Source organism: Schistocerca nitens, chromosome 8, assembly GCF_023898315.1.
Source record: "Schistocerca nitens isolate TAMUIC-IGC-003100 chromosome 8, iqSchNite1.1, whole genome shotgun sequence".
Lineage (NCBI taxonomy): Eukaryota > Metazoa > Arthropoda > Insecta > Orthoptera > Acrididae > Schistocerca > Schistocerca nitens.
In genome coordinates this window covers 445,449,314-445,473,602 of record NC_064621.1, presented here as the reverse complement: position 1 = coordinate 445,473,602, position 24,289 = coordinate 445,449,314, and the positions used below count along the sequence as shown (strand labels likewise).

The 24,289-nt window shown below is 45.6% G+C and overlaps 1 protein-coding gene across 1 annotated transcript in view; it reads right to left on the bottom strand.

Annotated features, from left to right (window-relative positions):
• Nucleotides 1-24,289, bottom strand: part of LOC126198978 (ras association domain-containing protein 10-like) — a 1,181,222-nt gene that overhangs the window by 410,960 nt on the left and 745,973 nt on the right. Inside the window, exon 4 of the mRNA XM_049935642.1 lies at nt 11,679-11,754. The gene's annotated coding sequence lies outside the window, so the exon portion shown is untranslated. The remainder of the gene's footprint in view (nt 1-11,678; nt 11,755-24,289) is intronic.

Sequence of the window (24,289 nt, the reverse complement as noted above, 5' to 3'; positions counted from 1 at the left end):
TGCCCAGGCGTATCAAGGGCGTTATTACGGCCAGAGGTGGTTGTTCTGGGTACTGATTTCTCAGGATCTATGCACCCAAATTGCGTGAAAATGTAATCACATGTCAGTTCTAGTATAATATATTTGTCCAATGAGTACCCGTTTATCATCTGCCTTTCTCCTTGGTGTAGCAATTTTAATGACCAGTAGTGTACATCATTACCATGGTAGATGGCGCTGACCAATGTCAGTTCCTCTGACACTCCTGCGTGTTCCTTGCATGTTGCAGGCAGTGTGCCTGACGCAGCGTACTGTAAGCAGCAGAATGATGTTCGTGCCAGGAACAAGCCGAGGTGGTTTGTGTACGGCCAAGCAGACCTAGACGGCCGAGAGACAGCACGGCTATAGAAAGCAAGTATACCCTCGCAGACACCAACTACATCAAACAACATTTCAAGCCCTGTTCGGGCGTTTCTGTGATCATGACTCCATTCAGACAGACGAACGGGTAGGGAGGCGGCGGACTTGCATTCAACAGATTTGGAGAAACGGGATCTATCGTGTACTAACACGAACCCGTCTACAAGCTCCAGGTAAGTTGCCAGCCAAAGTGCGATTATGTGTATCCTGCATGACAACCGCTATTATACCTATCACTTGAAACACACAAGCAACACGCGACACGTGGTCCGATGAACAGTCATTCATCAGCGCCGTCTACCGTAGCGACGATGCATTTCCGGACACATGTTCATGGGACCCTTTTTGCTCCATTCCCTTTCAGGAATCCGTCCCTGCAGTTTGTCGGTTCTATTGATGTTCACCATACAGAGACAAGGTACCCGTGGTCTAGGGGCAGTCTGCTTTCGGCTGCGGTGGGGCGAGGACGTCCGCTGCGCCCCGCCGTGCGCGACCGTGAGCGCTTGCTTGTGTTTACCTTCTCGCGGCGCGAGTTGTATTTGTTCCAAGTTCAGTGCGATTATGGCACACACATGGCGCCACGATACGATCAAAATTACTTTCCAACCAGATCACGCGCGTCCTCGAGCCTATGAAATAGAACAGTTCATACGCGACGATCTACGTTTAGATCCGGCGACTGTCGTCGGAATACATTTTTCTATAACGGCGAGCGTGGTTTATGTTAAAATGACCAGTGCAGAGGTCTGCGCGACAGTGGTTTCTAAATACTCGAACTCTCTCCGATTCAAACATTCTGACGGGCATATCGGTGCAGTGACGGTGGATCATGCAGGCATGGGCCTAAGGACTGTAAGAGTTTTTGAGCTCCCCTTCGAGGTCCCAGAGGAAGTTGTCAAGGACGCCTTCCGACCATATGGCAATGTTATCAGCCACGTTGCAGAAAAGTGGCAAACTTTCTCGACGTATAAGGTCTACAATGGTGTGCGCCAAATTAAACTTGAGCTCAAGAAACATGTGCCGTCCTATTTGAACATCGGTGGCTGTCGTGCAATCATCATGTACGACGGTCAACCGCGTACCTGTTCCGGATGTGGGCAGGAAGGCCACGTTCGATCGAGCTGCTTACAACGTAGAATTACGCAGATACCAGTGGGAGACTCCGTTTCCCCGACGGGGACGACAATCCTGCCCCTCACGTACGCTCAGACGACGATGCGCACCATAGTCGAGGACGAAACGGGCGATCAGACACATCCATCGACGCCAGAAGTACCAAGGGAGGAAGAGGGAGGACCCTCGGTGCCAACCCATATGTCGCCCCCTCTACAGCAACAACAGCAGCAACGGTCCCACGGACTCCAGACGCAACACAACATTCAGAACGCGATGGACGTGGACGCGAACATTGTCCCGACCGCGGCTTTCCTAGCGGAAGGTGATACGACGCTGGATTGCCTCCCACATTCGGATACGGATGTCCACGTTCGAAAGCAACGTTCGCCCCGACGACGCAAGCGACGTCGGCGGACCCCTTCTGACGATTGCCTCCTACACACGGCCGGTCAAGAAGGTGACATCTCATCAGACAGCATGGATGCTGCGCCTGCTGAGGATCTAAGTGGTGTAGACGGTTCACTTGCCCATACTACGAGTGCCCAGTTACTTCTTGCACCACAAACGCGGCAGGTCGCGTCGATGGATGGCGATCCGTCTACCTCTACCAAAGACGACGTACGTGAGAGAGATTTAGGTGCCGATCAGCCACACAGCATCGTGTTGCACCCACTGTGGTCGGACGATGTTGAGGAACTTCCTGAAGAGGGCACGGGTGACAGGGGAGGGGGCGGCATTGGGGATGCCACTACTAGCGTGAAAGACTCATAATTTGTACCGGGTTTGGTGGGTCCGGCATCTCTTGCGGTTAGCTTTTATTGCCATGGCGTCTACCCTAGGTGAAGAGGCTAGGCAGCACACCTTTCGCCTTGCCACAATCAATATCAACGCGATAAGGGCACCACACAAACTGACAATGCTACAACGCATGCTTGATGCGGCGGACATCGACGTGGCCCTCTTACAGGAAGTATGTGTCGCTAGTTTCCCTGACTTCTACGGATATACCGCCCACATCTCCCACGCCTCTTCTACCGATTGTGGTGTGGCTGTTCTGCTACGGGACGGTTTGGCAGCTACGGACGTACTGTACTTACCGAGTGCAAGAGCCATGGCAGTAACTGTCAACGGTGTACGACTCATCAATGTATATGCCCCTTCAGGATCAGGGAGACGGAGAGATCGGGCCCGCTTTTTTTCGGAAGATATTACGCGTCTATTTATGGGCCACATAGACGATATGGTGATCGGAGGAGATTTTAACTGTACATTATCTCCATCTGATCAGCAGCCACATCACATCCCGTGTGCGGAATTGGAAATGCTAATGCGTGACCTCCACCTGATTGACACGTGGCGCCACATCCATGGCCCAGCTCCTGGTTACACCCATTATACAAGCCATTCATCAAGTCGGTTGGACAGGATTTACGTCACAAGCACCCTTTCGACGGCGACGAGAGGAGCAGAGCTCTGGCCCACTGCATTCACCGACCACACAGCCTATATTTGCACCATTGCCCTCAAACCTGCACGTGTGTGGCGCAGTAGGCCCCCCTGGAAACTGAACGTCGCCCATCTGGACGAGCCGGCATGTAAAGGTGCTGTCGAAGAGTCGTGGAACGCGTCCTTACGGCGTCGTGGTCGTTACCGATCGACCCTCAGTTGGTGGATTGAATGTGCGAAGCCTGCTCTTAGGCGCACTTTCATGGCTTACGGCCGGGAAGCAGCGGCATGGAGGAGGAGCACGGAAAACTTTTATTACACCCTTCTACGGGAATGTCTTGCTATGGAGCCCTCACCTGACAGGCAGATCACAGTCAATCGCGCGAAAGCGCAGCTCGTCTCCTTAGCACGCCATCATTTACAAGGCGCTGTTATACGGTCGCGTGCTCCAGACATGATACAATCAGAAAGGCCATCTATGCACCACGTGCTCATAGAACGCAGGAGGCGCCGTAGGGCACTGGTAACCGACTTGATAACCGACGACGGTCGACATGTGGTAGAACAAGCAGATATAGCAGAAGCCTTCTATGGGCATTACGCTCAACTTTATTCAGCAGTGCTCCCTGATATGGCGACGGTAGACACCGTTTCAGCACATGTCCACGGTACAGTTCCACCAGACATGGTACCGACTTTACTGGGAGAAGTGACAGAAGAGGAAGTGCTCGCTGCCATTGGTAAAGGTGCTCCCCATAAATCACCAGGAATCGATGGGTTACCATTAGAGTTCTATCGAGCCTTTAAACAACTGTTGCTACCGTGTTTGATTGAAATTTGCCAGGAATTGATGTCCCCGGGTATAACATTGCCTGCACCATTCTTGGAAGGTCTGATTGTCCCCATCCATAAGCCGAAGGGACGAAATCATGTCCGCGACTATCGTCCCTTAACGTTATTGAACAGCGACTTCAAGATCTTTTCGAGGCTGCTATCAGAACGTATTCGCGGCACACTATTGCACGTCTTGTCCGGCGATCAGACGTCCTTGGGGGGACCCAACAACATCAGAACTGCGTTATGTCGTTACAGAGATCTCATCTCCCTTGCACGGGTGAGACGTTTGCCGGCAGCCCTCGCGTCTATCGACTTTAGCCAGGCTTTTGACCGTGTGGGCCACACTTTCCTCACGGCCGTTCTACGGCGCATGGAATACCCCGACCCCTTTATCACAGTGTTGACACGCCTACTACATGGTGCAACTTCTCGAGTTCTTGTCAATGGAAGACTGACGGCACCCATGCCGATCCGCCGATCAGTACGACAGGGATGTCCATTATCAACATTGTTATTTGCATTGGCCTTAGAACCCTTGTTGTGTGGTCTCCGAGACAGGCTCACTGGGATACAGTTTGGCGGCTCCATCTATCGCTGCACCGCATATGCGGATGATTTGATGATCGTCATACGAGGAGCTGATGATATGGCCGCGGCTTTGGACTGGATTGCAACGTACGGTACAGCTTCTGGTAGCCAAATCAACGTTGACAAGTCCGTCGCCTTGAGCATCGGGATTGGGCTACCGCAGGAACACATTGCCCCCTTACGCTTCAGTGATACTGTACGCTGCTTGGGCTTAGATTTCATGAACGACATGCGACGCGCGACGACGCTCAATTATCGACGCCTTCTTAACCAAATTAGGGCCGGAATTGCAAATCAGCGCTTGCGATCCCTCAACATCGTTCAGCGGGCGTATTATGCCAATGTATACCCTGCGTCCCACATACCGCATGTCGCCCAAACGCTACCCATTCCGAAGCCCTTGGCTCGTAGCATTATGGCAGCGCTGGGATACTTCGTCACCGCTGGTATGTTACTGAAGATCAGATACGTATCTCTTACCCTCCCCAAGGAAAAAGGTGGTCTCGGCCTAGTTAACGTCCATGATAGGGCTATTGCCCTCTATGTTAGCTCACATTTATGTCTGCTGCGCCGTTGTCCTACGAGCCTCACGAGTCTGCTTCTGATGGCGCTACGTCCTGCTTCACTAAGAGCGCCGGTGCCACTACAGGACATCCCAGCGCCCCTCTTTTATATAGGACGTTTCTATTTAGAACAAAGTTATTGCAGTGTCGCGCTCACGACACCACAAATGGCCACAACTCGACGCCTATATCATGACATGCTGCAACGCCGCCCCCTAAATGTGGTCGAACTAAAATATCCTGACGTACGGTGGCGTGTGGTGTGGAAGACTGTACACGATGCCATGCTCGATTCCGATGTTGTTTCTCAATGGTACGTCGTCGTTAATGGGAAGCTCGTGACGCAAGAACGTCTCTACAATATCCACATGACAGAATCTCCCAATTGTGTGGGTTGTAATACAGTAGATTCTGACGAGCACCGCCTCAGCTGTGGAGAGGCGGAACCGGTTTGGCACCTAGTGCGGCAGATGCTGGCTTATCTCTTGCGAGTTAGGCCGGAGCATATATCTGCACGCACGTTATTGTTTCCGGATGAGACATTTTACCCCAAGACTCGAACCAACTCTGTCACCTGGATACGTGGACATGCAGTCCATTACCTCTGTCGTGACGGACACAAGGATTTCCTTGACTTCTGGCTCTATTTGCAAGAAAGACATCATGCTATTTCCGGGCATACCAGATATCGACAGTGCTTCGCGAACTACCTATGGAGTGCCTTTCACAGCCCGCCGTGTAGCTGGAATGTTCCAGGCAGTGGCAGATGAGGTCAGAACGAACTGCGAACGACCATATATTGAACAATCTTATCAGTGGGCGCAGTCGCTGGGAAGCCTCACTACGACGTGGTAGCTTTCTTTTCATGCTATTTATGTTTCATATCTTCGATGGCGTCTTCATTCTGTTTTAGTTTTCCCGGCTTGGTTAACTGTGACTGTTCGCACATTGATAAAATAAAAAAATAAAAATAAAAATAAAACGTGGGCAGGAGACCAGCGTTCAAATCCAAATAAATACACAAGAACAAAATAAGAACAAAATGAACAACAAATAAAATTTAATAAAGTATTATACACTTTCCTTTCTTCTTTTATTTTTTTTTTTATACAAAGTTCCGAGGCATATTTAATTTTTGTTCGTTGGCGGAACCTGAAGTGGCGGCGAACGGCCGTCCTAGTTAGCTTTAGGATGAAAGTGGCGGTGGCACTAGCTTTGTTTTTGTTTTTAGGCTAGATAGGTTTTTGGGGGTAGTATGGGTGATAGGGGCCAACGCCTGAAGTGGAAGAGGTAATAAAAAAAAAATAAAAAAAAAAAAGAAAAAGGGGTAGCGTCTTTGACTCATAATCAAAAACATCTTCGGTCCCGGGTTCGATCCCCGCCACTGCCTAAATTTTGATAAATAATCAGCATTGGCGACCGAAGATTTCCGGCATAAGAAGTCAGCCTCATTCTGCCAACGGCCTTGTCAAAGAGGGCGGAGGAGCGGATAGAGGTTCAGGGCACTCTTGTCCTAGGGGTGGGAAATTGCCCCTCAAGGCGGAAGAATCAGCAATGATCAACGACATGAGGATGCAGAAGGCAATGGAAACCACTGCATTAAAGACACGTAACGTGTATCCCCAGGACATGTTGCCTGTAATTGAACAAGTGTCATGATGATCTCTCCATTGGCAAAAGATTCCGGAATAGTCCCCCATTCGGATCTCCGGGAGGGGACTGCCAAGGGGGAGGTTACCATGAGAAAAACATTGAATAATCAACGAAAGCATAACGTTCTACGAGTCGGGGCGTGGAATGTCAGAAGCTTGAACGTGGTAGGGAAACTAGAAAATCTGAAAAGGGAAATGCAAAGGCTCAATCTAGATATAGTAGGAGTCAGTGAAGTGAAGTGGAAAGAAGACAAGGATTTATGGTCAGATGAGTATCGGGTAATATCAACAGCAGCAGAAAATGGTATAACAGTTGTAGGATTCGTTATGAATAGGAAGGTAGGGCAGAGGGTGTGTTACTGTGAACAGTTCAGTGACCGGGTTGTTCTAATCAGAATCGACAGCAGACCAACACCGACAACGATAATTCAGGTATACATGTCGAAGTCGCAAGCTGAAGATGAACAGATAGAGAAACTGTATGAGGATATTGAAAGGGTAATGCAGTATGTAAAGGGGGACGAAAAGGTAATAGTCATGGGCGACTGGAATGCAGTTGTAGGGGAAGGAGTAGAAGAAAAGGTTACAGGAGAATATGGGCTTGGGACAAGGAATGAAAGAGGAGAAAGACTAATTGAGTTCTGTAACAAGTTTCAGCTAGTAATAGCGAATACCCTGTTCAAGAATCACAAGAGGAGGAGGTATACTTGGAAAAGGCCGGGAGATACAGGAAGATTTCAATTAGATTACATCATGGTCAGACAGAGATTCCGAAATCAGATACTGGATTGTAAGGCGTACCCAGGAGCAGATATAGACTAAGATAACAATATAGTAGTGATGAAGAGTAGGCTGAAGTTCAAGACGTTAGTCAGGAAGAATCAATACGCACAGAAGTGGGATACGGAAGTACTAAGGAATGACGAGATACGTTTGAAGTTCTCTAACGCTATAGATACAGCAATAAGGAATAGCGCAGTAAGCAGTACAGTTGAAGAGGAATGGACATCTCTAAAAAGGGCCATCACAGTAGTTGGGAAGGAAAACATAGGCACAAAGAAGGTAGCTGCGAAGAAACCATGGGTAACAGAAGAAATACTTCAGCTGATTGATGAAAGGAGGAAGTACAAACATGTTCCGGGAAAATCAGGAATACAGAAATACAAGTCGCTGAGGAATGAAATAAATAGGAAGTGCAGGGAAGCTAAGACGAAATGGCTGCAGGAAAAATGTGAAGACATCGAAAAAGATATGATTGTCGGAAGGACAGCATACAGGAAAGTCAAAACAACCTTTGGTGACATTAAAAGCAACGGTGGAAACATTAAGAGTGCAACGGCAATTCCACTGTTAAATGCAGAGGAGAGAGCAGATAGGTGGAAAGAATACATTGAAAGCCTCTATGAGGGTGAAGATTTGTCTGATGTGATAGAAGAAGAAACAGGAGTCGATTTAGAAGAGATAGGGGATCCAGTATTAGAATCGGAATTTAAAAGAGCTTTGGAGGACTTACGGTCAAATAAGGCAGAAGGGATAGATATCATTCCATCAGAATTTCTAAAATCATTGGGGGAAGTGGCAACAAAACGACTATTCACGTTGGTGTGTAGAATATATGAGTCTGGCGACATACCATCTGACTTTCGGAAAAGCATCATCCACACAATTCCGAAGACGGCAAGAGCTGACAAGTGCGAGAATTATCGCACAATCAGCTTAACAGCTCATGCATCGAAGCTGCTTACAAGAATAATATACAGAAGAATGGAAAAGAAAATTGAGAATGCGCTAGGTGACGATCAGTTTCCCTTTAGGAAAAGTAAAGGGACGAGAGAGGCAATTCTGACGTTACGGCTAATAATGGAAGCAAGGCTAAAGAAAAATCAAGACACTTTCATAGGATTTGTCGACCTGGAAAAAGCGTTCGACAATATAAAATGGTGCAAGCTGTTCGAGATTCTGAAAAAAGTAGGGGTAAGCTATAGGGAGAGACGGGTCATACACAATATGTACAACAACCAAGAGGGAATAATAAGAGTGGACCATCAAGAACGAAGTTCTCGTATTAAGAAGGGTGTAAGACAAGGCTGTAGCCTTTCGCCCCTACTCTTCAATCTGTACATCGAGGAAGCAATGATGGAAATAAAAGAAAGGTTCAGGAGTGGACTTAAAATACAAGGTGAAAGGATATCAATGATACGATTCGCTGATGACATTGCTATCCTGAGTGAAAGTGAAGAAGAATTAAATGATCTGCTGAACGGAATGAACAGTCTAATGAGTACACAGTATGGTTTGAGAGTAAATCGGAGAAAGACGAAAGTAATGAGAAGTAGTAGAAATGAGAACAGCGAGAAACTTAACATCAGGATTGATGGTCACGAAGTCAATGAAGTTAAGGAATTCTGCTACCTAGGCAGTAAAATAACCAATGACGGACGGAGCAAGGAGGACATCAAAAGCAGACTCGCTATGGCAAAAAAGGCATTTCTGGCCAAGAGAAGTCTACTAATATCAAATACCGGCCTTAATTTGAGGAAGAAATTTCTGAGGATGTACGTCTGGAGTACAGCATTGTATGGTAGTGAAACATGGACTGTGGGAAAACCGGAACAGAAGAGAATCGAAGCATTTGAGATGTGGTGCTATAGACGAATGTTGAAAATTAGGTGGACTGATAAGGAATGAGGAGGTTCTGCGCAGAATCGGAGAGGAAAGGAATATGTGGAAAACACTGACAAGGAGAAGGGACAGGATGATAGGACATCTGCTAAGACATGAGTGAATGACTTCCATGGTACTAGAGGGAGCTGTAGAGGGCAAAAACTGTAGAGGAAGACAGAGATTGGAATACGTCAAGCAAATAATTGAGGACGTAGGTTACAAGTGCTACTCTGAGATGAAGAGGTTAGCACAGGAAAGGAATTCGTGGCGGGCCGCATCAAACCAGTCAGTAGACTGATGACCAAAAAAAAAAAAAAAATGTAGAGACAGTAACCTCTGGACCACGAGCTGCGAACTTTCTGGGGTTGGGACTTCTGTATATACAATAGTATCATTTGCGATTGACAATTAAGTTATCCCTGTGTTGAAGGGTTCTGAGAAACAGGAATTTTTTTTTTTGAGTAATTAGGTTTGCTGTGTGACCGCGAGTTGTACAGACTACTCCAGACAACGAAGAACTTAGAAATTAAGTTTCTTATAACTTCTAAGAACAATGAAACGAGACGAAATGGATAAATTCTTGTAAACGTTCCGATCTGGTTTCAGTTGCTTAAGCTTCTTCATGCTCAATTCATTTTGCTGACTCGTGTAATGAAAGGAATCTGTAAAGTTAACTGTTTAATTTCCTCCCGAAACGCAAACTGAAGCCTGGTGCTGTTCCAACTCTATATCTTCCTTTCTCCAGAGCTGACTTAGGGCGTAGCATTGAGTCTAAAAATGGTTCAAATGGCTCTGAGCACTATGGGACTCAACTGCTGAGGTCATTAGTCCCCTAGAACTTAGAACTAGTTAAACCTAACTAACCTAAGGACATCACAAACATCCATGCCCGAGGCAGGATTCGAACCTGCGACCGTAGCGGTCTTGCGGTTCCAGACTGCAGCGCCTTTAACCGCACGGCCACTTCGGCCGGCTCATTGAGTCTAAAAATGAGAAAAAATTACTGAATAGTAGAAGAGATTTAACAGGTAAATATATTACCAACTAATAAAGAAACGAAAAAAAGTATTAATTATGTAAACAAACAAAACTTTAAAAGTGACAACAAGCGTTTGTGGCGACAATAAAAATTATAGAAAAAGGAATAAAAGAATTGAGGCAAAAGAATACAGTTTTACAGGATAGTCTCTGTCGGTGTAATATAGAGTTCCGCGAAATTAAGCATTTTCAAATACTGATTATGAAAGGATACTGGGCTAATTGATCATATGAAGATATTTCATGGGCTGTGATCACGTTGTACATCGTATAAAGCGTTATGTTTTTAAATAAAGGCAAATTTATTACTTGATCCGACTAATAAATAAGTTGAATATAACACAAATAGTCTCGATGGTATTCACAACTGTGTATGAGTTAAACACGTGTACAGAAAAAGATTTTGTCGCTTACTACGTTTTCGCTGTTCACGCAGTAAAACTTCAAATTATTATTTCTTTTTCTACGAATTCCATTCTAGACGCAGTCTGCAGACAGTATCCACATATACCACAATATGTACCTGCAAAATGATATCATTTTACAACACATAGTTCAGGAGATAAAACGGCATATACATTTAGATGCGTGAAGAACTAGCTATCGCTTGTAATAGAGCGCAGATTACCCAGACTATACGCAGCCAGTGTTTCATAATGAGAGCAATTAACGACTTTCAAAAACCTTTAAGCATAATTTCAAACCTATTCCAAATTTTTTCTCGCTTACTTGCTTGACGCCAAATATTTAATACATTAACTCATTTATAATCAGACTTTTGAAGGTTTCTTATACACGGGAGTTCGATTCATTACAGGAATCTAAGGTTTACGGGCATGGACTCTTAAGTGACTCTTTTAGGTTTTACCTCCACTGTAGATGAGTTGGCGAGTCTCTGATTTGTATGCGGAGGTTCCTGTTTCGATTCCTGGTACTGCCAGGTGTTTTTACTTGGCGGGAGTACTCTTAAATGAGTGCACTGAGCCTCTCGAGGCCAGTTGGGTAAGAAACAGCGACTCCGAAGTTTGTGAAGCTGATAATGTCTGGGAGAGCGGTATGCTGAGGGCGCTTCCCCTTCCCTCGCACCTTCAAATGAATGACGCTTTACCTACGGCGGACGGTCAGCTTCTAATCGTCCTTAAAACCTAGTCAGAGACTTAGTTTATAGAAACGCAGTTGCTTTTATTTATGTGCTTGTCGAGATGCATACATTAATAATAATAATAATAATAATAATAATGATAATCTGCCCTCTATCAGCCACTGCTAGATACAGTGAATTTACGATCATCGCTCTGGGTGTCACAGCAGGGCTACCTGATCAGACTTGAGCTTTAGCCTGGAGTTTTATCTATTTGCTCCAGGCGGTTCTTACCTGTGCTTTGGCGAGACCTTCCGCAGAAATGATGATGCCTTTGTGGAAGCACGAAGCAAGCTCCTGGTACCCCAACCTGTAAAAAAGAGAAAAACGTGCGGTAATGGAGCTGACTCTCATGAACAACACAATCTCAGTGGAAGCAAAAGTGCAATAAAATACAGTGTTTTGTATCAAAATGCTGGACACATCATGTTATTGAATGTGGCAGAAGTTAGCAGTGGTGTCTTTCTACTATGGGTCGTATTGTCAAACTGACAATACGGCCAAGTCCAAGGATGACGATGAAGCTTTTCTTACCGTGAGTACACGATGGAAACACGCTACTACAGATGAATTTTGGATTTGTAGTAAGTAGAGGAGATTACGTCTAGTTGTTAGTGTTGTTTGAAAACGGATTTCTCCAAGTGACTTAGCGGTTTTGCAATACAACGCACGTTATAATGTAGCACCACACATTTTTTTCGTGTGTGTAAGCCTAGGGACTAATGGCCTCAGCAGTTTGGTCCCATAGGAACCTACCACAAATTTAAAAAAAATCAGAATCAGCTTTTGCATGGTGAACTGCTGCGAGACGTGCAGGATGAGAGTCAATGAAGTTCTGGAAGGTACCAAAAGCGATGTAGAGCCAAGCTGACTCCAGTGTCGTGGCTAGCTAGGTTTCTCGGGTGAGATAGCCCCACAGATACTCGATTGCATTTAAATTTGGTGAATGTGGTGGCCATCGGAGTACAGTAAACACATCCTGGTGCTCTTTGAACCACGCACGCACGTTGCAAGCTCTGTGGGACGCTGCATTGTCATGCTGGTAGGTGCCATGGTGTCGAGGTAAACAAACCCGATGTAGAGGTGGACGTAGTCTTAAGGATAGATGCGTACTTCTATTGACCCACTGTGCCATTCAGGACGACGAGGTCACCCATGGAATATCACAAAAATATTCGCCAGACTATGACGCCCTCTCCTCCGGTCCGGGGCTTTTCGACGATTGTTGCATGGTGTTTACTTCCACACGATTCACGCCTAACACGCTAACGGCCACCTGTCTGATGCAGCATAAGATCACCCGCCACCACTCAGTGGACGTTTATTGGCTTGCAAATTACAGCCTTCGTCGTTACGAACAGCAGTCAGCAAGGATGCAAGAACCAGTCGCTGCTGCGGAGGCCTGTTCGCAGCAACGTTTCCTCAACGGTCGTTAAGGAGACACTCTTGTTAGCCGCTTGGTTCACCATCTGGGCGGTCAGTTGCTCAACAGTTGCACGTCTACTCGCCCGTACATATCTCCATAGACATCTTTCACCCCTGTTATCTGTGGCCCACCACAGTTGCCTCGGCACCTGTTTTCGATAAATCCATTTTGCTATTCACAGTATACTTTAACCAATGGCGACAAACGAACAGTTTACAAATTTCGCCGTTTCGGAAATGATTCCACCCTTGTTCCGGGACCCAATTATCGTACCCTTCAGCAAGGCAGATTAATCGCTTTGTTTCCGTATTACGACAATAACTTCACTGTTTCCATGTTTCCCGACACGTTTTATACACCCTTCACCATCGTTGACGCTGAATAAAACTTACAGGCGGTGGTCACATTAATGTGACTCGATTGTGTAATAGCCGATCAAGCGACAGCCAGTGTGGCGCCGTAGTATCATTCAGGAGTCGTGCAGCTTAGGCCGATGGCCTTCTGGCGACCGAGTGAGCACGCATAGTGTATCGGGTGCCCGCCGAGAGGTCCTGGAAAGCGGTGCTGGAGGTCGGCGGCTTGTGGTGTCTCCAGGAGGACGCGGAGGACACGCTCCAGCTGGCGTCGCCCATCCGTGCCGGGCCACGCGGGCTACCTAAGTTCGCCTGGAAACTTCACGCGGCGCTGGTCGGCCACAGAAACCCAAAGCCACGGTCTTCGGCCACAACACTTTACAAGCGTTCTGATTCTTCTACTTGTTACACTTTAAATGTTTGATGATACTTGTACCGACAAAAACACGCTACTCTTCGGAAAGATGTAGCGTTTTCCTATTCTTTTTCCTCATAGCAGATTAGCCACTACTGCCCGCTCACCCATCTTCTCGTCCCTCTGGTCATAACAAGCGAGCCACGCTTCCGGCATTGCCGTGGAATCATGGGAAAAAATATTCGAAAGACTTGCTCTACTTTTTAAAGCATTTTATGGTAGATTGTCGAAGCAACGAAGGCTTACAAGTGACTAGAAAGAAACACAGAGTTCCATTTTTAAAGACAGTAGTCGAAAGGATACAATTACAGGCCTGTGATTTTCAATAGTAGCTCAAAGCAATCTTACTGACCCAGGTTAATAGATTTTCTAAGGAGGCATTTAATGTGGCACGTTCACCAACAAAGAGAAGATTCTAGTCCGATATAAGTTGGGATAACTTTATATCTTCACATCTTAATTAGATCATGTAAATACAAATAAAACGCGTTAGATGACAGCCAACCTCTTTGTCCAACAGTCACCAATACGATGTGAGGAGTACACCAATTGGTAGCCGTCGTCTCTATTAAAATGACCGGAAATATCTCAATGAACTGAATGAGAGATCTGACGCCTGTTTTTAAAGAAAAGAAAATCTCTGTCTTTGTCTGTTTGCCGGCCGCGGTGGTCTAGCGGTTCTAGGCGCTCAGTCCGGAACCGCGCGACAGCTACGGTCGCAGGTTCGAATCCTGCCTCGGGCACTGATGTGTGTGATGTCCTTAAGTTAGTTAGGTTTAATTAGTTCTAAGTTCTAGGCGACTGATGACCTCAGAAGTTAAGTCGCGTAGTGCTCAGAGCCATTTGAACCATTTTTTTGTCTGTTTGATTTTCCGACATCCTTCTACATACAAATACACACGCCGCAAGGCACGGTATGCGGGCGCTGAGGATGTCCTGTACTACCACCAGTCGCTTCCTTTCCTGTTCCACTCGCAAACAGAGGGAGGGGGTGGAGCAAAGACTGTTTGTGTGTCTCCGTAAGAGCCTTTTATTTCTGTGGTCGTCATAGAAATGTATGTTGGAGGCAGTAGAATCGTTCTGCAGTCAGCTTCAGCTGTCGGTTCTCTAAATTTTCTCAATAGTGTTCCTCGAAAGACATGTCGCCTTCCCTCCAAAGATTCCCAATTGAGTTCTCCAAGGGTCTCCTATATACTTACATGATGTTCGAATCTACCGGTAACAGCCCGCCTCTGAATTGCTTTGAATTTTACTATAACCTGGCGTGGTGGATATTTCAAACACACCATCGACACTAAAGAATGGGTCGCACTAATGTCCTCCATAGATAAACCCCACTTTCCTCCCAACAAACCGCAGTCCCAACTCGCTTTGCTCCTTTGTCTCGGTGTCGTAGATAAACATACAACAATCGTCCAGGTTGATTAGGTTAAAGAAGTTACCTAGACTACCCTGACAGCTGCGACATTGCCCCTGATGCTCCGGACAGGTGGGCTTATTAAAAGCTTGTGAGCAGGTACTGAACCCTGTGGGCACTGAACTTTGCCTCGTCCAATACGGCGTGCAGGATGAAAACTGATCCATGAGAGATTTTTCCACTGCCGCCTCGTTTATGACACGCCGATGTTCGAACCTCCACGTCTCTTGCTACTCCAGGTTCTTCACAGAGAGATAGTCTACCACTTCGTTGTCCCTCAGTCAGACGTGTTTGACCACACTGGAAGCATCTGTGCAACCTAAGCTCTGTGTCATGTGATGGTGCATTGATGCTGCACACTTCCACCAACATACCACGAATTTTTGCTGCGTTGGCCAAATGCAGAAAACGAATTACCGTACGATATTGCACTATATCAATCGACAATTTATTTGTCTCCTCTTTCGATGTGCTATGGTTCTGTGGCGGGGGGATCTCAGTGTGTACCGTGATTGCAGACATGTATCGCCCAACAACAACGAAAGTAGTAATGTCACTTTATTTTCTGATCTGATAAAACTTGTTGACTACTCATCCTATCCTTTGGCTGGAGTAATGGCAGCACTTCTCGCAACACCTTCCTCCTCCTCCTCCTCCTCCTCCTCCTCTTCCTCTTCTTCTTCTTCTTCTTCTTCATCTTCTTCTCTCTTATTCTTCCTGTTCTTCTACTACACTTCACGGATTAACTATTCTGACCCGTTCTGCCTTCGTAGTTATTTCCTGCACGACCTTGGTTGTCGTCGATCTCTTCTTCCCTTGGCATATCAAAAAATGGCTCTGAGCACTATGGGACTTAACATCTATGGTCATCAGTCCCCTAGAACTTAGAACTACTTAAACCTAACTAACCTAAGGACATCACACAACACCCAGCCATCACGAGGCAGAGAAAATCCCTGACCCCGCCGGGAACTTGGCATATCCAACGCTGCTATGGAAAGTCTGGCATTTTGCATTCTTTGTAAGTGTTCGGTCCAAGACTATAATTTAATGTTTTATTGTGTACTGATTATATCTTTAATCCTTTCCTAATATCTTCATTTCGTATGCTACCCACACTTGTACATCCTTTACCAGTCCTTAAAAATCTCATTCATTCTGTTGCTTTTGAATCAGCATCCAGGCTTCGCTGCTATGAAACAACGTGAGCAAAGTCATTACTTCATATATTTTATTTTCGTTTATTTCTTTATTTTTAAAAGCTGTTCGACAGATCCCTCAAACAGCTTTAAATTAGTATTTTTTCCGTTGTGTATTTGCCATTATATAAACTTCTGTCACTGCCAAGATATTTAAAATTCGATATTGTTCTAAGATGTTCATTTCTGCCACAATCTTTGATCTGACAGGATTCTTTCCCCTAAAAGCCATAATTTTCGTTTTATTAACTAAGATCTGAAAATTATAAGATGTACGTAGATTATTTAAAATATGCAGGGATATCTGTACCTCTCATTCACTTGAATCATTACTTGATGGTCTGCAAAGTAAAGACACTGATAATTTAATTACTGGATATAATAGGATTTTCCATTAATCAAAAACTTCCCGTTCGAGGCCCGTACAGTCCAGAACGGGTATGCCAATCAGGCAAAATAGCCGTGAGCATTGAGGCACTCATCGCATTGAAACGAAGATACCCGTTTGTTAAAACATTGTGTCCTAGTGTGTGGCGAAGTCCGCAGCTGCCTGCGCACATCCGTCCACCTGGCACTGCTGACCCTTCAAAGCATTTTTTAAGGGACAGAGGAGGTGATAATCGCACGGGGAAAGAACAGCACCATAGCGTGGCCGCTAGAAAGTCTCCCACTTGACTTGGCGTAACTTCTGCGTTTCAACATTTGCGATGTGGGGAGGTGCGTCATGAAGCAGCAGCAGCCCTTGTCGCACTTTTCCCGGACGTTTGGCATTAACTGCACGCCGATGGTGTCCCACACACATTCTTTAGTCTCCGGTGAATGTCTACAGGCGCTTGTCCTTCGGCAACCAAGAAAGGAATAAGAGCGCAGTCGTCCTGTTTGGACCCATTTGGAAATAACTTGGCCACAGTTTACGTTTCCGCATTTCGCACGTCGGAAAGACACGAATGCCACATTAATCCTCTGCCGACGTGTCGGTACTTATACATCTGCATCGAGGAGCGCTCTGTTGCATACACGCTACAGCCACGTCAGTTTTTGATTGCCCCTCATATATTACGACAAAACGAGGACATAAATAGCGGCGTAACACTAACAACATCTCTCCGTAAGGCGCAATGTAGATTAAGTACAAAACAGATGTCGGATGTCGCGCACGTCATTGATTTTACTCTGTAAACACAAACATTTAACTATACATACAAAACGTTTCAGTTTTTTGTCTGAAATATATTATCCCAGCATTAAATTAAAATTGGTCCCAATTCCCTGGTTCTGACCACGGTTTTCGGGAGGTTTTCCTTGGTTGTAAGACTAATGTGGAACTAGTAGCCGGCCGCGGTGGCCGAGCGGTTCTAGGCGCTTCAGTCCGGAACCGCACGACTGCTACGGTCGCAGGTTCGATTCCTGCCTCGGGCATGGATGTGTGTGATGTCCTTGGGTTGGTTAGGTTTAAGTACACTACTGGCCATTAAAATTGCTACACCAAGAAGAAATGAAGATGATAAGCGGGTATTCATTGGAAAAATATATTATACTAGAACTGACATGTGATTACATTTTCATGCAATTTGGGTGCATAGATCCTGAGAAATCAGTACCCAGAACAACCACCTCTGGCCGTAATAACGGCCTTGATACGCCTGGGCATTCAGTCAAACATGGCTTGGATGGCGTGTACAGGTGCAGCTGCCCATGCAGCTTCAACACGTTACCACAGTTCATCAAGAGTAGTGACTGGCGTATTGTGACGAGCCAGTTGCCCGGCCACCATTGACCAGACGTTTTCAATTGGTGAGAGATCTGGAGAATGTGCTGGTCAGGGCAGCAGTCGAACATTTTCTGTATCCAGAAAGGCCGTACAGGACATGCAACACGCGGTCGTGCATTATCCTGCTGAAATGTAGGGTTTCGCAGGGTAGAGCCACGGGTCGTAACACATTTGAAATGTAACGTCCACTGTTCAAAGTGCCGCCAATGCGAACAAGAGGTGACCGAGACGTGTAACCAATGGCACCCCATACCATCATGCCGGGTGATACGCCAGTATGGCCTTGACGAATACACGCTTCCAATGTGCGTTCACCGCGATGTCGCCAAACACGAACGCGACCATCATGATGCTGTAAACAGAACCTGGATTCATCGAAAAAAAATGACGTTTTGCCATTCGTGCACCCTGGTTCGTCGTTGAGTACACCCTCGAAGGCGCTCCTGTCTGTGATGCAGCGTCAAGGGTAACCGCTGCCATGGTCTCCGAGCTGATAATGCATGCTGCTGCAAACGTCGTCGAACTGTTCGTGCAGACGACTGTTGTCTTGCAAACGTCCCCATCTGTTGACTCAGGGATCGAGACCTGGCTGCACGATCCGTTACGACCACGCGGATAAGATGCCTGTCATCTCGACTGCTAGTGATACGAGAACGTTGGGATCCTGCACGGCGTTCTGTATTACCCTCCTGAACCCACATTCCACATTCTGCTAACAGTCATTGGATCTCGACCAACGCGAGTAGCAGTGTCGCGATACGATAAACCGCAATCGCGATAGGCTACAATCCAACCTTAATCAAAGTCGGAAACGTGATGGTACGCATTTCTGCTCCTTACACGAGGCATCACAACAACGTTTCGCTAGGCAACGCCGGTCAATTGCTGTTTGTGTATGAGAAATCGGTTGGAAACTTTCCTCATGTCAGCACGTTGTAGGTGTCGCAACCGGCGCCAACCTTGTGTGAATGCTCTGAAAAGCTTATCATCTGCATATCACAGCATCTTCTTCGTGCCGGTTAAATTTTGAGTCTGTAGCACGTCATCTTCGTGATGTAGCAATTTTAATGGCCAGTAGTGTAGTTCTAGGTCCAGGGGACTGATGACCTCAGATGTTAAGTCCCATAGTGCTCATAGCCATTTGAACCATTTTGAACTAGTAATCCCTTACCAACTATTTTCAACTGGAACTGCCTTGATCTCAAGTCCCATAGTGCTCAGAGCCAGAGAGCCTTGATCTCACTACGGGCTCTTCCGGAGTGTCGCTGCGAAGTCCCTGCCTTTCCAGTGTGTCACTATTCAAGCAGCCTGCTCTACCTTTAGGGGTAGAGAATGAAAAGTATTAAAAGACATTTATCTCGCGGTCTACTCTGAGACCAGGCAGATAATAATATCCTGCGCAAGACGAGCAATGACTCGGTTGTCGGAACATTTTTCCTGCAGCATACAATCTCATCTCCAGTAATAAAATAAAAAGAAATACCAACAGGCGTTATTTCGGTTTTATTTGTTAGGCAACCAGTTTCGGTACTGGTTTCTAACACGAGCGTTACTCGATATATGCAGGCCTGAAGATGGCGTAATGTAATGCCGAAATTGGATGCCTAACAAATGAAACCGAAATAACGGCTGTTGGTATTGAAATGTGTGTTCTTATAGGACAAATATCCAATGAGTTCCACCCAATAATATCCAAACAGCAGACTCTGTACACAATTTATTAAATTAGCAATACTAAACTCTTTTAAATGACAACAAATTCATATAACTTACAAAACTTAACGAATTGTTAAAGAGTGAGCTTTAAAAACATTAATGGCGGCTTGCCACCATAAAACCAAGAACCTTTTACAATAGTGCTTTTAGAGTTTATCCAAAAGACAAAATGCAATAGTAAGTTAACTTGGCATTACAATTTAAAATGATTTATTTAAAAAACTTTGAGAAAAATAATGACACTTGGCACCATAAAATGAAAGAAACGCAACACACAACCGATAAATATAATAATAAAATAATAATTTGTTTCAACGAAACGGCGATTGCAATTCCCAACGCAGTCACAGACGAGCGAGAACTCAACACTTCGGAGCCTTCCCACTAGAAACGGTCCCCGGCTCCCCGACATGCCTCCCACAACTGCCCATCACTCACGCACCTTGGTTATGTTCTGTAACACACGACAGATAATATCAACACAAGATAAAATTCAAAAATACAGTATAACATTCCGACAGCACATGATAACCATAGCCGTTAACTCGGGCGCTCTTAATAAGTGCCGGAAGCCAACACACACGAATCTCAAACAATTCTCGCTTCCTAAAACCAAACAATAAACGTCAAGCGCACATAAATAGTCAAACCACAGTCTTAGAAGTGCCTTAACGACACCAAACCCGACTATTCCACCAAGTTAATAATAACACAGTAAAATAAATACAAAACATACCACTAAATGCTGTTACACAACCAAATTGACGAGATCGTGTTGTTCAGGTCCCAGAAGACCACATATACTAAGCAGCAGTAATTCACTATGTATATACTGTACAAAACCGCCTTTCTTAGGCAGACTTTACCGAACACATCGACTGCCAAATGTACCATACACGAATGCAACTCCTGGCAGGACTCCAGTTGAGCAAATAAATTAGTAACATCAAATATCGTAACGAGCCACACACACAGCAAAAAGTTCCAACAACACCGTCCCATATCAGAAAAGTTCAGAAACCGCTGCTGGAGCTTCCAGGGGAAAATCTGAAGAGCCAACCGAGCTCACACCCTAACCTGGCAGACGACTCCAAAATTCAGCAACTAGTTGTCTCCGGGCCAGAGTATCACAGGACCCCGCCGGACCTCCACATCAGACAGGCAGGAAGAACAAGTACGCCGACCCCAATTCATCACCACCGCATGGCCAGCACAGCGGCGAGTCGCCTCCGCCCCAGACCACTCTGTTCATATTGCGAGGCACAACAACCTTAGCACTAGTCATTTGCCGGTCATACAGAGCGAACTTCACGTTCCGTGCAATCCCCGGAAAACCAACTACCCTCTCGTTTTTCCGCCGGCCACCGCAAACACAGGCCAGCGACGTCACAGTAAATCGCCACCGGAGCGCCACCCGCACCAGGACAGCGAACTATAATCGATAACAGTGCGCGCTCTGAACAAGATCACAGGCTAGCGGCGCGCGCCATATCAGGAATTTTATTTTGATTGCTGGAAATCAACTAGCCGAAGTCCCGCACTCCGGAAATAGGATGGAGTTACATTCATTTACTGTCTCATCTGTTCGTCAGCGCACTTCGGTGTGTGCGAGTCGATTCTGACGCTGGTGAGAAAGAGAGAAGACGTGCCGACCCCGACAAAGTGAGCAGTCGAGACCAGCCTCGGCGCTGAGGACCACTCCGAGTCAATGGCACGAGGCGCGTAGGTATTGGGCAGCCGGTGGTCCCGCGCGGCGCCGCGGACAGGTTTGCAGAGGTCAGTGGCGTGGCGCGGCGCGTGTGTGGGCGTGTGCCCGCGCCCGGCATGTGGGTCAAGGGTGAGGGAGGAAGAACAAGCGGTTCCGTTAGCGCCGCCGGCGGCGGGGTGTGGCGGGCCGGCACCAGGTGTGTGGCGCGGCCAGCAGCAGCCAACAGACACACCTAGCGCCTGCCCTGGCTGTGCAGGATGGGCCAGACTGGGCTGGGCTGGATCTCTGCCCCGTCTCGCGTGACCACTCCCGATCAAACTGTCTGAGTCACCCGAGGAGCAAGTCAGCCAAGTGTGATTACGAATTCGATGAGTCTAGAAATGTTATGTATACAGGGGACATGAAAGGGAAGCAGTGGTTGGGAATGGAGTGAGACAGGGCTGTAGCCTCTCCCCGATGCTATTCAATCTGTATATTGAGCAAGCAGTAAAGGAAACAAAAGAAACATTCGGAGTAGGTATTAAAATCCATGGAGAAGAAGTAAAAACTTTGAGGTTCGCCGATGACATTGTAATTCTATCAGAGACAGCAAAGGACTTGGAAGAGCAGTTGAACGGAATGGACAAAGTCTTGAAAGGAGGATACAAGATGAACATCAACAAAAGCAAAACAAGGATCATGGAATGTAGTCGAATTAAGTCGGGTGATGCTGAGGGAATTAGATTAGGAAATGAGACACTTAAAGTAGTAAAGGAGTTTTGCTATTTGGGGAGCAAAATAACTGATTATGGTCGAAGTAGAGAGGATATAAAAATAAAATGTAGACTGGCAATGGCAAGGAAAGCGTTTCTGAAGAAGAGAAATTTGTTAACATCGAGTATAGATTTGTCAGGAAGTCGTTTCTGAAAGTATTTGTATGGAGTGTAGCCATGTATGGAAGTGAAACGTGGACGATAAATAGTTTAGACAAGAAGAGAATAGAAGCTTTCGAAATGTGGTGCTACAGAAGAATGCTGAAGTTTAGATGGGTAGATAACATAACTAATGAGGAGGTATTGAATAGAATTGGGGAGAAGAGGAGTTTGTGGCACAACTTAACTAGAAGAAGCGATCGGTTGATAGGACATGGTCAGAGGCTTCAAGGGATCACCAATTTAGTATTGGAGGGCAGTGTGGAGGGTAAAATCGTAGAGGGAGACCAAGAGATGAATACACTAAGCAGCTTCAGAAGGACGTAGGCTGCAGTAGGTACTGGGAGATGAAAAAGCTTGCACAGGATAAGTGGCATGGAGAGCTGTATCAGGACTGAAGACCACAACAACAACAACAGGGTTTTCGGAAATTTCCGTTACAGACTTCTAGGGCTTGTAGAGGGGAGTGAGTACATAATATTTCGAAAATAAACCCACGTTTGGAGACGCACCGTTTCCGTGCTACAGCCAGTTAGTTAGTTACGTGTTCCATTGATCAATAGCACGAAAAACCGTTATGATGTGGAACGTGTCAAATGCACAAGAAATGCGCACAGGAAACAAGTGTATTTTTTTGTTTACATTATAGCGTTATACCTAAATATTTCTATTATCCCATTCCCTTAAAGGGCACAAAATGCATATATTATATCTCCAGATTTATTTACTCATATTCAAGAATTCATCTATGGTATAGAAGGAAGCTGTCAACGAGGTATGATTTCAATTTGTTTTTGAAACTATTACTGCTGTCTGTCAGACATTTTATTTCATCTGGTAATTAATCAAAAAGTTTTATAGCAGCATATTTTACCCCTTTCTGTTCCAAAGATAAGTTAAGTAAAGGATAGTGTAGGTCTTTCTTTTTTCTGGTATTGTAATCATGAATTTCGCTGTTGATTTTAAACTGGTCCATGTTGTTGAGAAAAAATGTCAGTACTGAGTAAATGTACTGGGAAGCAGTTGTAGGAATTCCTAACCTTTTAAACAGATGCCTACAAGATGTGCGACTATGAACCCCACACATTATTCTAACTTTTTTCTTTTGAGGAGTGAATACCTTTTGCCTAAGTGCTGAGTTGCCCCAGAATATTATTCTGTATTACATCAGGGAGTGGAAGTATGCAAAGTATGTTAGCTTACTAATTTCTACATCCTAAAATTTGGCAATTATGCTGATTGTAAAAGTTGTTGAACCTAGTCGCTTTAGGATATCCAAAATATGAATTTTCCAATAAAGATTCTCATCTATATGTACACCCAAAAACTTAGTATGCTCCACCCTGGCTACTGACTTCTTTTGATGTGGTATGTTTATTGAAGGAATTACTTTTTGCAGCATAAAATTGGATGTACTGTGTTTTTTTCAAAATTCAGAGCAAGACCATTCGCAAAAAACCAGTTAATAACTTTTCCAAAGACCTTATTTGTATAATTTTCTATCGGACTGTCTTTTACTGGATTAATAATTATGCTTGTATCATCAGCAAACAGTGTCAGTTCAGCATCTTGTTTCACATAAGAAGAGAGGTCGTTCATATATACCAAGAACAGGAGGGGACCCATGATCGAACCTTGTGGAACACCTAATGTAATTTCACCCCAGTTAGATGAAATGGCTCCTTTGAATCACTTGAAGCATATAAAGAGACTTTTTGCTTCTTGTTCTGTAGATATGACTTAAACCACTCATATGCTGTTCCATTTATATCATAGAATTGTTGATTATGTGTGAGTGCCTGAACTTTGATAATTGTCTGAAAATAAAAAATTAAATTTTTCACTCGACGGAAGACTTGAACGAAGGACCTCTCTTTCCGCAGCTGCTCACGCTAACCACGGTACCACGGCGCTCCTGAGCTTACACCA